The following is a 13,261-nucleotide window of genomic DNA, read 5'->3' as shown; positions in this document are numbered from 1 at the left end:
TGGGTTCATATTTTAAAAATAGCTTTGTTTTGTTATAGCATCAGAATTAAGTTCAGAGAAGATCAACTGATGAAACATTTGTATATGATAACTTACAGGAGGGGAAGCTTTAAAATACACTAAGTAAATGAAAACATTGATTCTGGCTTTTTGTCCCTAGAAGAGGGAATTCATTTTTTCCTAAAATTATATAACTTCTCCATTTACCTAGTGATTGAAATATAACAGGAAAAATATACTTCCCTTTGATGAAACAAAGGATATATTTCTGAACAATGAAGCTTAGTTCTGAAGAGCCTTTCCTGTATTAAAAGTACAGGACTTATCAATAGCTGTGTTGCTCCAGGCCATAAACAAACTGAAATTTTTGTTTCTGTATATTGCTATATACCAAAACTTAAAAACAACAACAACAACAAAAACAAACAAAATAAAAAAACAACCAACCAAACAAACAAACAAAAAAATGCCTTTTCTTTTCCAGAACAGGCATTTATCACTTATAGATGTGAGTAATGTAACCAATTAGTCCATACAATACTTGTTTTCTTTCTAAAGTGACATTACTTGAGGTTAAAATATGTTTCATGCTTTATGATTGATGTCTTGCCAGCTAAACCATTTAAAATGTAGCAAGAATAGACAAAGGTGTTGGGGTGACACTGACTATAATAAATAACATGAGATATGTGTTAAGAAAACTGTGAAATTAGATATTGAAGAGCATTGATGCTTGGGGTTGTAGATGTTCTTGATTTCAAACTGGAATTATAAACAAAAGAAAGTTGTATTAAATCATTTAAAAGAAAGTTAGTTGCTTTTTTCTGATAAGAACATTGTATGTTTCTTCATAATGCAAATCTTGGATAGTCCAAGGATTAAATTTCAAATCTCATCAAAATGTTGAAGCATTACTACAATTAATATGAATTGTTCGTTTCCTTTGTATGTCATATTCTTTACTCTTCCAAGGCACTCTTTGCTGAAGGTGTTATGAAAAGCCACATTCTCCACACCACTTGGGTCAGAAAGGGAAGCTCAGAGCTCTGCCTGTGTGGTGAATTCAGGTATGCAGAGCACAGCTAATCTCAGGGGGTGAGGGCACTTGACTAAATCATTAGATTCACAAATAGAATTTATTGACCACCCTCATTTCAGTAGGTGATTATGCAAAAAGTCTTTTTTGATTTCACAGAGGGCAGATTTTTCAGATTTGGATTGCAGTCCTGAAAAGATTGGCAGCAAGAGGTACAAATGTTTATATGCCAATACAAAATTTTCATTATGCAAACAATAGAAGAGATATCTTCCAAATAACCTCTTGTTTCACTGTTAGAAAGAATATTTTAAAATCATGCTTATTTCCAAACCTTGCTGATATAACATTATTCATGATGTTGGTTGTCTGGGAAGAAGATAGCAAGCCCCTACATGCAAAGTTGTGACATTTTTGAGTCACAGTAATTAGTTCAGTTATCTAACACAATACAAGCGAAAGCAAGAAAGAATGGGCCAGAACAGGAATAATCCACAACATGCCTCTCAATTCAGATGGGGGGTCAGGGTTATAAAGATTGCATTCAAGATGTCAGCAACTGTGTTAGAGAGCATAATTTAGCAGCAACGTCCATGCCTAATGCCAGGAAAGCAGCTGGCATCCCACAAGAAATACACTTGAATAGAACACAGTTCAAGACATTCGAGACCTTTTGAGAGGTGAAAACCTAGATGAAAATGCAGCATCAGAGTATAAATGGAGGATCTGTCTAGCACTGTTTTTTTGGCATCCTGTTAAAAATAAATAAAAATAAATAAATAAATAAACAGTTGGAAGGTGGGAGGAGGGGACTGAATCTTAAACTGTGAGTTTCAGTAATAAGGCTTCACTGAGAAAAGTGCAGCATAACTAAATTTAACATACATTCTAGAAGAGCAATCAAATCATATAGCCAGAGCTTCAGTGAATAATTCATGTGAAACCTGATGAGATAAAAGGACTGACATGAGAGAAGACCATAAATAACATACTGTAAAAAGACTGAAGACCAAAGATCCAGTCTTTCATCAGCAGATACAAGGCAACATCCCCCTTTGGAAATGCTGGTTCTTCTTTGCTCAGTCTAGTCAACTTGTATTTTCACAGTTTTTAGTTGGGAAACTGACAGAAGGCAAATTTCCCAGCAGACAAATTTAGTATTGCTAACTTGCTACTAACTAATTCTTGCCAATTCTCTAATTTTCTCAAGTTGACATTTTGCTGAACAGCATAATAAATACAGCAACTTCTTTCTTTTCCCAGCAACTGTGAGCACCACAACAATCTCTCCTGCATGGTCAATAATCTTTGTGACACCTTTAACCATTTCTTCTCTTTGGTGGCCTCATATGAGTCTCACAGCTTTTCCTGATCTGGACTTCTAGGTTTGGGAAGAGATATGAAATAGCAAACATACACACAAACACACTGATGCACACACTGAAAGACTGAAAATCACCTTGGTGGGAAAAGTAAACATTTTTGAGTATGTTTTTGCTGGAAGAAAATAAATAAATCATACAAGTGAATATATATATATATATTTTTTTCTGTGTCTGATCCATTGCTGTGTAGCTATGTTGCTCTCACCTGGCAGATTTGGTTGTGGCATTATGACTAGGACAGTCTTTTTGTTTGCTTGTTTGTTTTTCCCCCTGGAAACTGCAAGCAAGAGCACCTGGGTAACCTTTCTCAACACACTCCAAAGTGCAAGAGGGACAATACCACAGTTGTGGTAAATGGTTGAAAAATGGTTAAAAAAAATCCATTACATTGTAAATGTTATACTATGGTGTGAACTTGCTCTGAGGTGCAACCTGCACTCTTCCTTCCCAAGCATTTTCCTTAGTCAGCAAGCTTCTAACCACACGTTGGGGTGGGATGCAAGAGTGGTCCTTTGTCTTTGTGAGTAATACTGATATACAGGCAATCAGGGTGTATCTGTGACTTGAACATGTTCTCTTGGTTAATCAGAAGCAGGATGTGTGGTGGCCTGCTGAATGTATTTCTACTCATGGGAAAGGGTCAAGTCAACTGGAGACCAGAGTGGATTGTACAATATACAGGTGCAGTATATGTTCTGGACTGTTCTTGTGTTTAAAGTTAAATATAGTTATGTTTAAGTTTGTGCTCCACTGGACCAAGGCCAGGATGCTCACCACTATGCATACCCAAAATGCTTATAGCATTTAAGTTAGATTTTGTCAGGTATTTTCCATTAACATGGTAATTCTGATGAAAAATGCACTTGTCACAAAAAATTGAGCACATTTTTTGCAGGGTCATAGTGCAGAAATCAAAACTACAAATATCATTATAGTATTATAAAATATTTAGTTAAATTAAATAAAATTCTTTCATTTTCAGATAAGTTTAATATTAAATAACATTTCTTTCTTAGCTGTATGGGAATGATTGTTCAAACAGCTCACATTTATGTGACCTGAACAGTTTAAAGCATTGTTTTTATCCATGTTGGGAAGTGGAATTGCACTTATCCCAACTGCTTACAGTGTCTTCAGAAATCCAAAAAGAGTGGGAGAATATCACATGGCTTTGTGAGACATAAACAAACTAGGCAGACAGTTTCATAGAAGTAAAAAATGTGCCAGCTTTGCCTCTGTTTGCTATATTGCAGTATCATAATGTAATTAAGGTTAATGCTTAAGTCACCAGAAGTGAGTGTCTTCACCTGTAGTATCACTGGAAAAAAAAATTGTTTTTCACTATATTGTATGAATAGTTTTGTTTCAAGGTTTCACCTAGGTTTGCAACCATGATAAGTACTGACACATGGCTCCTCCCTGACCTGTCAGAGCCACTGTATCTTAGTGAATTTTTCTAGACCATCAAAATGGCCTCTCACAGCCCATTTGGATTGCTGTGGTGGGCCAGTGTCTGGTTCACTACAATGTGGTGGTAAGCCACAATGTCCCAAGAGATACCAGTCTTTCTGGAGTGCAAAGCTGGCATTTGTCATTTCAGCCTCCTTGTATGTAGCACCGAACAGCTCTGCCATCCCCAAGGAAAAGGGCCAGAAACTAACCTTGATTAACATTGGTTTCATTCATCTGACAGTTCCGTCAGCTTTTTTTTTTTTTTTTTTGTCTGTGAAGTTATTTCCCAGGCTTTCTATTTATAATGCATGTAATGTCCCCTACTGGTGGTTTATTCATGGAGTGTAATGGTGGAAAAATATGTACTAGAAACAGACAATATTAGTCCTAGATGTACTGGTTGTCTCTGAATTTTATTGAGCAATTGTTTTTCTTGCCTGCAGGCACTGATTCATTACAAACCGATCCAAAAAACAACCTTGGATTTCAAATAAGTAACTGAGGTCAGAAATTTGGCATGATGTGTTTAAACCAATAGTGGAGGAAATTACTTTATTACAAAGTTAGGCTGATATTTTCAGAGGCAAGAATAACTCCCATTAACATTGTTGGCACTCACGCAGCCTAATCCCAAGCACGTAACCTAGAAAACTTCCCCCTGTGTGGACAAGTGTTCTCAATGAGTTTCTAAATTTATAGAAGCCTCAAAAGCCCATGGTCTCTGTGTTTTGTTGTTAATGTCTACAGTTAAATCCCAAAGGTGGGGCTCCAGCATAGCAGCAAGCAGCATTTTTACTAGGCCAACAACATTCAGCAAAGAAATATTAACATGTGTATATTATACATTCTTATTTTTACACATAATTTTCATGATTCTTTTTTAGCTCTATTCCCAATAGGTGTCTGAAGCACCATTTCTCTAATCTCTACTGACTAAGAAAACATGCAGTAGATTAGGCAGTAGTAATGATTACCAAGTGCAGGGCCCCTGCTGTTAAACTCAAATGACAAACTCATCATGAGCTCTGTTTCTGATGTTCAGCTGCTTTACCTCATTATTCTCCAAGAAGCAAAGTTGGCAAGTCACCACTCTTCTCTGAGAACAGACTGACAACATAACAAGAAAAGACAAGACTTATATCATGATTTCCACAGGATGGAAAAATGCTTTCTTGGTTGATATTTCTGTTTATAACTTCTAAGGACAGTATGAAAATGACTTGTAAAATAACAACAACAGCAAGTTGTCATGACCTATAAGCTTTCATTATAATTTCCATTCTCTATAGCTTGGTCTGTCTGAAATCTGAACCCAAGTCAGGCTTGCAGTGTTGCTGCATCTTGGAGTTCATGAAAGAGAAGTTTCTTGTTGAGCAATTGTACTCTTGAATGGCAGAAAGCTGCAAAAACTGTTAACATGTCAGAATGAGAAGAAGATGAAGCAAGAATCTCACATCTGGATATATCCTGAGAAAGCTGTTTCTCAAAGAGGTGAGGGTATTCATTTCTTTACTTTTTGGTATTATAATTGCTATCAGTTTCCTCTGGATGAAATTCACTCTTCCACTCCCCCTTTCTTCACAAAGGCAGAGCTGCCGGGTTGTCTGTAGAGAAATCTTGAGTCAAAGAAACAGGCAATCCTTCCATGTTTATTGTCTTCTGGTTTTTAGTCCTCAATCTATATACACTCGTATGAAGCTATGTTAGGTATGTTTTGCTGGATCTCAAACATTGGTTTGCTGGTTTCTGGCAGACATCCCCCATATTTGATTATCATAATTTCTTCCTGGGAGGGAAAATGTAGAAGAAAGGCAGTACTGTCTGCAAAATTAATAAATATATTTAAAAAATGCACAGCATAGTTTTCTGAACTCCTCATCTTCCTCTGTCCTGGTTCAAGCAATAAAGACTATGTAAACCATGAAAGATCTATATGCCCCACCTAGTATCTAGCAGTATGATTGAACTCATTTGTCATTTTGGTATGAAGGCCAACACAAAGACTAGGAGTGTTCAGGATCCCAGCCTCCGAGGAGGAGGTAGAAATTGCCACTTACTGATAATCCTAGCTGGCAGCAAATGTCCTTGGGGACTGACGTCCTTGGGGACTGATGATTTTACTGGAATCCTGAATTCAGTCCTGAATCTTTGCTCGCTTCGTGTTTTGGGAAGAAAGAAGCAATGGCTACAAGGAGTTGATAAAGCCCAATAGGAGCAGATCTGGTCTAGACTATAGAGCTAACCTGCATGGTGACATGAAGCAGGGCTGGACACCTATAGGGAACAACCTCTTCTGTGAGTGAGAATAGTGGTGTTCCATTGCTGTCATTGTCTGCTTTTGGCCATGATATCAGAAAGGCTATTTCATCTTGATAGAGTGAAAGACAAATATTTGGAGTGAGATAGCATTTGTCTGAGAAAGACAAATAAGGTGTGGATGATGAGTTATGTATGAAGGAAGATAGGAGATCTGTGTAAGTCATGCAGGACAGGTGGGTAGGCCAGGAAAAGTGGAAGAAAAGCAGTTACCAGTTGACAGCTGGGAGGACAGAGAAAAGAAAATAGTGGGAGAGAAGGGGGCAAGTGGAAGTCTTTATAGGGAAGGGAATGTGAACCTTTAGGGGGGTTAAATACTACAGTTTTCAATATTTTTAACTCCATAGGGGGTCAAAAAGATAATAGTGAGGCATTGTTGTGGCTAATCAATTAAGCTATCTTCCTGAAAATTATTTACTAAAAAGAAAGACATTATTACAATAATGATTTTTTTTTTCTTTTCAGGAAAGATTTTTGTAGGTGAGTATTCATATTGTTATTCCAAAGAACTGTTTGTTTGAAGACTCAGGGGAATACACAAAGTCCATTTTTGGGATCTACTCATTCTTCAGCATTCCTATGTTGGGTTTAGCTGCACTGCTGTAAAGATGATCTAATAATAGTTTTAGATTAAGAGAATCAGCTATTATTCTGTATCAAAACTTCTGAAATCCTCTCATGGTAAATTCTTCACTAGTTCGTTAGCTTCATCCTATGCAGTAGTACCTTAAGAAAGAACTGTATAAGCAAAGTAAGTTAGTTCTCTAACACCAAGGTTAGGTGAAATATTTACTACATACCTGTGACAAGAAAGAACCTCTAGTTATTTTTGTTGGTTTGTTGTTGGTGACGTTTTGTTTATTTTGTTGTTGTTGTTTTAAATCTTATTGTCAGTGTACAGTTTATTTAAAAAAAAAAACAAAACAAAACAAAACAACAAACAAACAAACAAAAACAGTGGAATCCCTTAACCCTGTGCTTCAGTTTTGCTATGTGTACAAATGAAAGGTGATGCAGAAGGAGCACTCTGGACTGAATACATAGCCCTGCTTGTGACAAGTGCTCAACTTCTTCCTGACAAGTCCAGTCATCTCTGTATTCATTTGAAATCTGATACGTGCAAATTGTTTTGTAGTGGTAATAAATATATTCCCCGTAAGAAGAGGAAAAAGTAAATGAATTTCCTCTTGAAAGCTGAGGTTGATGGTGAAGAGCACAGGCATATGCAACAGCTTTCTAAATTCAGTTGCTTCTGGAAAGGTGACTCAGGACCTAGGTATCAATATTTAAGTTACTGATGTCTTTCAGTACCCCTAGATTTTTAATGAGTCTAGTTTAAAGAGTGTGTACTTACTCATAAGACATCCTAAATGGTGTGAGCTCAGATATGTAGATGGAATGAAACAAGGTGCTATGACAACTACTTTTGGAAAACAGGTAAATATCAAAGTACATATGATTTTAAAATTAACTTTTGTGTTTCTGAAAGTGTTCCTCCTATTCCCCTTTACATCTGTTATTGAAGCAGCAGGCTGTACACTAACACAAAGAGTAAATTCCTGGAAATTCACAGGTAGGCTAAAAGCTTTGGCATAAGCAAGTATTTACCTCATAACTCAGGGTGCTCTTTCACAGCAGTATGTAGCAAGCCAAGGCCACAAGCCTATCTTCACCAAGACTCTAAAAAAAAATGATTTTCTACTGGCTCAGTTCCATGAACTAGCTCATTTATTGATCACAGAAATACCAGTACAGGTGAGAAGGAAGGAGAGGAACTGCCTGATGAGGGCAGGGATGAGGGGGAGACAGAACTCCCTCTAGTTTGTATTTGGGTATGACTTAACAGTCCCATGTTTTTGACACAATAGGGAGAATTGACACACTACAGAAAGAGATATAGTGTAGCTTGTTTTCAGCTTGGTACATGTTGATGAAGAGTGGATTCTTCTCTCAGTCCATAAAGTGACTCTGGCATCTAAGCAAGGCATATATTCCTAAAATATTTTTACTGAACTTTAAAAATAGTTTATAATTGCAGGGTAAGGTAGAACACAGTATAAATAACAGTGGCAATCATAAGTCTTTCCTTCCCAAACTGATTAGCTACTTTGGTTTAAATCCTTATGCTTTTGTTGTAAGAGTATTTTTCTTCATAAGTCATGGATAAAATGAAACTAAAGTATCTTCTCTTGTTCCATGTCATGTTCAGCTACAAGAGTTCTGAACTGAGTTACTATAGTGACTTCAGAAGTACAGAATAATGTTATTAATGTAAATAAGCAAACTTTATAAGAATATAAAAATTAATTATATTGAAGTGACTGGTGAATTTGCTGTTTCAGTTGTTTTGGATTTTATCAGAAGAAATTTACGTTTCTTCCCTTGTGCCATGTATATTTCAAACTGTTTTTCATTTGCTATTTTTTTATAGAAACACCATTATTTCAAACAATTCACTTTTCAGTGTAGAGTCCTACATGGGCTGGAGTTTGTGAAACATTACTTGAAAAGCTTACACTATAATTGGTAATGTATACTGGTAATATGAAATTGATTCTACATGCAGAGTGCCAAGCCTGCCGTTTTTGCGGGAAAAGAAATATTGGTTTTGTTACTTTATGTTAAAGAGCTATAACCCATCTGCAGATAATCATTTGCTTAAAGCTGTGCCTTGTATGTGAAGATTTCATCCAAAAACTGATAATAAAAATAAAATTTGTGTCATTTTAACTTCCATTATCATTGCTATGTGTCGGGACAAAGGCATTTTGAAGAAATGAAACCAATGACATTTCTTATTATAATTATCATACTGATAGCACAACTATCTTCACATTCCCCTGTATTTCCAGCTACTTTATGAATCCTGAGGCTTAATTATCCAAGCTGTTGTTCGCTATGTTCCCAACCAAAGGAACTATATATCACATTATTCATATAAGGAAATCAGGTAGAATAATTACACTAATCTCTAACTATACCATTGTGAAACTCTCAGACACAACCTACCTGCAGTGAACTGGAGTTGATGGCACATTAGCTGTGCTCAGTCCTGCACAAGTGTTTCACTGCTATAGTTGGCACCACTTTATGCATCCTTCCAGTAAACATAGGGACTTTTATAACTGTAAAAAGTTGGAGCATAAAGCTGAAATATTCAACCAGAAAGCGTATGTGTAGGGGCAAGCAGACTGCTTCAAAAGTGAATGCCATAGAAGAGTATAAATTTGGTCATCTCGTCAGTTCTCCATGCAGCATGGCGAAACACATGGTATGTTGTTTTGTGCATTGTTTTCTGTGATGTATTAAACTGTCTCTGAGAGGATTAACATGCTTTCTGCTTGTGTGATACTGCAATGTACTGAGCTTCACATATATTTCCTCCCTGTTGGAAATAATTTCTTTTATTTAGCTATGTACTTTTTCATATGACTGTAGATCCTAGGTAGACCTGTCTTAAGGGTTCATAAATGGAATTAAATCTCACCTGCTTCCTTGGTTGTGCCAAGAATGATGAGCACGGACCTGAAAGAGCAGGACAATTCTGCCAGAAGGGCAGAAGGGAAGAGCTAGCAAAACAGGCTATGGAAAATTGGAAACATCTTGTGATTTCTCAAGGATTAAGAGGATGCAGTGGGGACTTGTGCTTCTTGGAGATCCCTCCCCTTCAGAAATAACAACTCATACATTCAACAGGTATAAGCCTGGTTTTCTTGAGAATGAACATAAGCAAAAGAGGCAGTGGAGTCATGGCTGTTGTAGTCTTTCTGCAGTGTGATGCCTGATCTTCTTTTTAGTGTCATGGTTCTGTAATAGTACCACCTTATTTGTATTTCTTGATGCCATTGATAAGCTTGTTGAATGGATAGTCTTCTTGTCCACTTCACTCTGAATTCAATGGACATTAGATACCTAGGTGCAGGTTGGGTATACAAATAGGTTTGAAGACTGAGCGCATGTGATGTTTGCTGAGTACCCTTTACCAGGTGTCCCTTTCAAGTGATCCCTGCCGTTCTTACTTTTCTTTCTTGAAATTTTTACACATTTCAAACAGACAGGCCTTGGATATTTTACTGCATGGCCTATACTTGTGAACTTCAAATGAGCATAAATCATTTTTTGCTATTTACTTCACTTAGATTCAGATCAGGCCTAGATGCAAGGAGGTGAGATGTATACATACTTTAAACACATAGAGTTTTGCAAAATCCTGTATTTGAGTAAAGAAAAAGTAGGGGCTGATCCCTTCAGATAGTTACCCATCTCTAGTGAGTGATATGAAGGATGGTCTGTGCTCTGCTTGGTGCTATACTCTGTACCTGAAAATGCCAGCTGGAATAGAAGGTGTTTTTAGTTCCTGAAAATGTGCTTGTAAGTGTGTCAGGACGACCCCCAGTTTTCATGTGAAATTGCATCACTTGACATTAGTGGAGGTGCCCAAGACAAGAGCTCCCAGCTTTCACCCAAAAGATTTAGGGATGACAAGTGTTTTGAAAGAAGGCCCTTCCATCCCATGTTTAATTCCACCTATTGATTTGATAAAGCCTAGAGTTTGGGGAAGGGATTGGCTTTTTTGCATGTTACAACATACCTATGAATTCTGGATTTTCGTAGTGGTGCAGACCTAAATACAGGCAGATAAAAGGAGGAAAGGGTAGATAATATATGGTGAATAGCTAACAATTGGAGATAGGCAGGTGACTAATAACTGTAATTCTGTATAAACTGTATAAAACAATCTGAAATTTTGAATGAACTTTTAAATATTTTTAAAGATGTTAGTATTACTAAAAGGCATTTGTTATATTGGAATTGAAGAAAACAAGCAAATCAAATAACTCTTGCTTCTAAGCATTTAGATTGTGATTGGCAGGTCTGAACTTCTGACAACCTAAGGATTAATGTTTCTTCTTTGGAACCAGCTGGTCCTTTACCCAAAGAATTGAGTATTGGCTTGAGAATAAAAAGAGAACAGGAAAGGGAAAAAGGGAAAGGGAAAGAAGGGAAAGGGTAAGGGAAAAGGAAAGGGAAAGGGAAAGAGAAAGAAAAAGATTGATTTCTGTTTTTGTTTTTGTTTCAGTTTTCTTTTTCTTTCTTCTAAGTCTTTCTGGCTTTTATTCTCTCTCCCTCTCTCTCTCTCTCCCCTTCTCTCCCTATATTCTCGCTCCACCACTTGACTGTATCATACTGTGTTGCTGGTTGCTGAGGTGCTGCTTCACCTTCTGCAATGTTGCTTGATCTTTGATTTCCTGTGAAGCACAATGAATCTTACATTAGAGTGTGCAGAGTCAGGTGGTGTGCCATCTGTTCCCAGGCTCTGAAAACACTGAGTAACAGAGAGCAACAGAAAGCAACAGCTACACCAGTTTCATCAGAATATTCATATTCACACAGTAACAAACAAGCAGATGAATGTTTTCAAGCACAGAAAAAACATTATAGTTTTCCAACAGTTACCTATTAAATCTAACATGTTGAGGGTTTTTCGTTGTTGTCATTGTTGTTTTTGTACTTATTGAAATACATTTAATATTAATTAACATGGCTCAGTCATAATAGATGTTAAAAAATTCATCCTATTTAGGTGATTTGATGTTATAGAAACCATGTGACATAGTTTGAAAAGTAGTGTTAATTTAACTGTATTTATCATCTGTGCATGCAGCAACTGAAAGATAGCTGGAACAGCTGCAAAACTGTGATACTAACATAGTGCAGGTAATGCAGAAGATCAGTGAATCCCTTGCTGCCGACTTATGATAACTCTGTTTTCTTTCTTTTTGTTTGTTTGTTTGCTTTTAATGTGCATTAACATTCTGTTAAGAAAATATTATATGTATCTGGTTTGCAGTTAGAAACTCCCATGCTACCTTAATAAACATTGATTACGAATCACAGACTACCACTATTTTATTTATATATTTTCTTAACTGCAGTTTAATCAGACAAAAAATACATACCTTGAGTGTCTTAGCATATGCTCATCAGTTGTGAATAATTCAGCTATAGACTCAAAGTTGCTAAGACATATGCCTCTAATTCTTTAACGTTTCACCCCATGTTAATGCTAGAACAGTTTAAGTCAGATTTACTGGAGCCCAGAATTGCTTTAACTACTTTGCTAAACATTGTGCTTATTATAGAAGAAACTAGAGGAAAGATTTATCACATTTTTAGAAACCATTTAAAAAGCTTCATTGATCTTCCTGCACTTTAACTTTCCAACACACTTGTTTTGAAGCACTATATTACAAAGGAATATAAAATCTCAAAAAATATGATTCTGCCAAAAAAAATGAGGAAATGAGGGAAAGGAAGAAGCAGACTTGCAGTTCATGCTGGATACTGCTGTATCAGTGCCCCTTTCTAATGCCCTCCATCTCTCAAAGTACAGCACTTCGGTAAAAATAAAGTGTGTCTAATGGCGAGGTTCTCTTATTCCCAGTTGTGCTCATGATTTGATAAATGATTTTGAGAAAATTACTGGGTGCTATATTTTTTTCTGTACATGAGTAGGGACAATGATGACAACACTTTCATTTTTGAGTCAGGTATGTTCAAATATTTTACAACCATGCATTTACCTTGCTCCATAACTTCCTTGAAAGATTACATCTGTCTAGCTGGCACCCACATCTAAAGTTGTATAATTGTATAATACATATACATACTTTTATATGTATTGTTTTACATACATATACATATGTGAATTATATACAATGTGTATAAAATGTAGCTATATGAATAGGCATACAAATCCCCTTTGTCATGAAACAAGGTAACTGCATGATTATAAAGCATTTGAAGATGTCTTGATCCAAGGTATTGTACTAGCATGAAGAAAAATTTCCTTTTTAGAAAGGAATGCTGAGCCCTTCACTGTTGCAAACAGGGCAATGGGGAAAAAAGTCAGATGACTTAAAAAGCTGACATAAAATTAGTCTGTGGGCTTGGCAAATGATGGAAGCAAAATTGATTTTGCTTTGTCTGAGTTTGGAAAGACTGATATTAACATCTATCTGTTAGTTTGCAGAGGAGCTAAGACTTTTGCAGATAAGGGTAAATTCAGATT

The sequence above is a fragment of the Cygnus olor genome, chromosome 2 (assembly GCF_009769625.2).
Source record: "Cygnus olor isolate bCygOlo1 chromosome 2, bCygOlo1.pri.v2, whole genome shotgun sequence".
Lineage (NCBI taxonomy): Eukaryota > Metazoa > Chordata > Aves > Anseriformes > Anatidae > Cygnus > Cygnus olor.
This window is presented reverse-complemented; position numbering follows the sequence as displayed.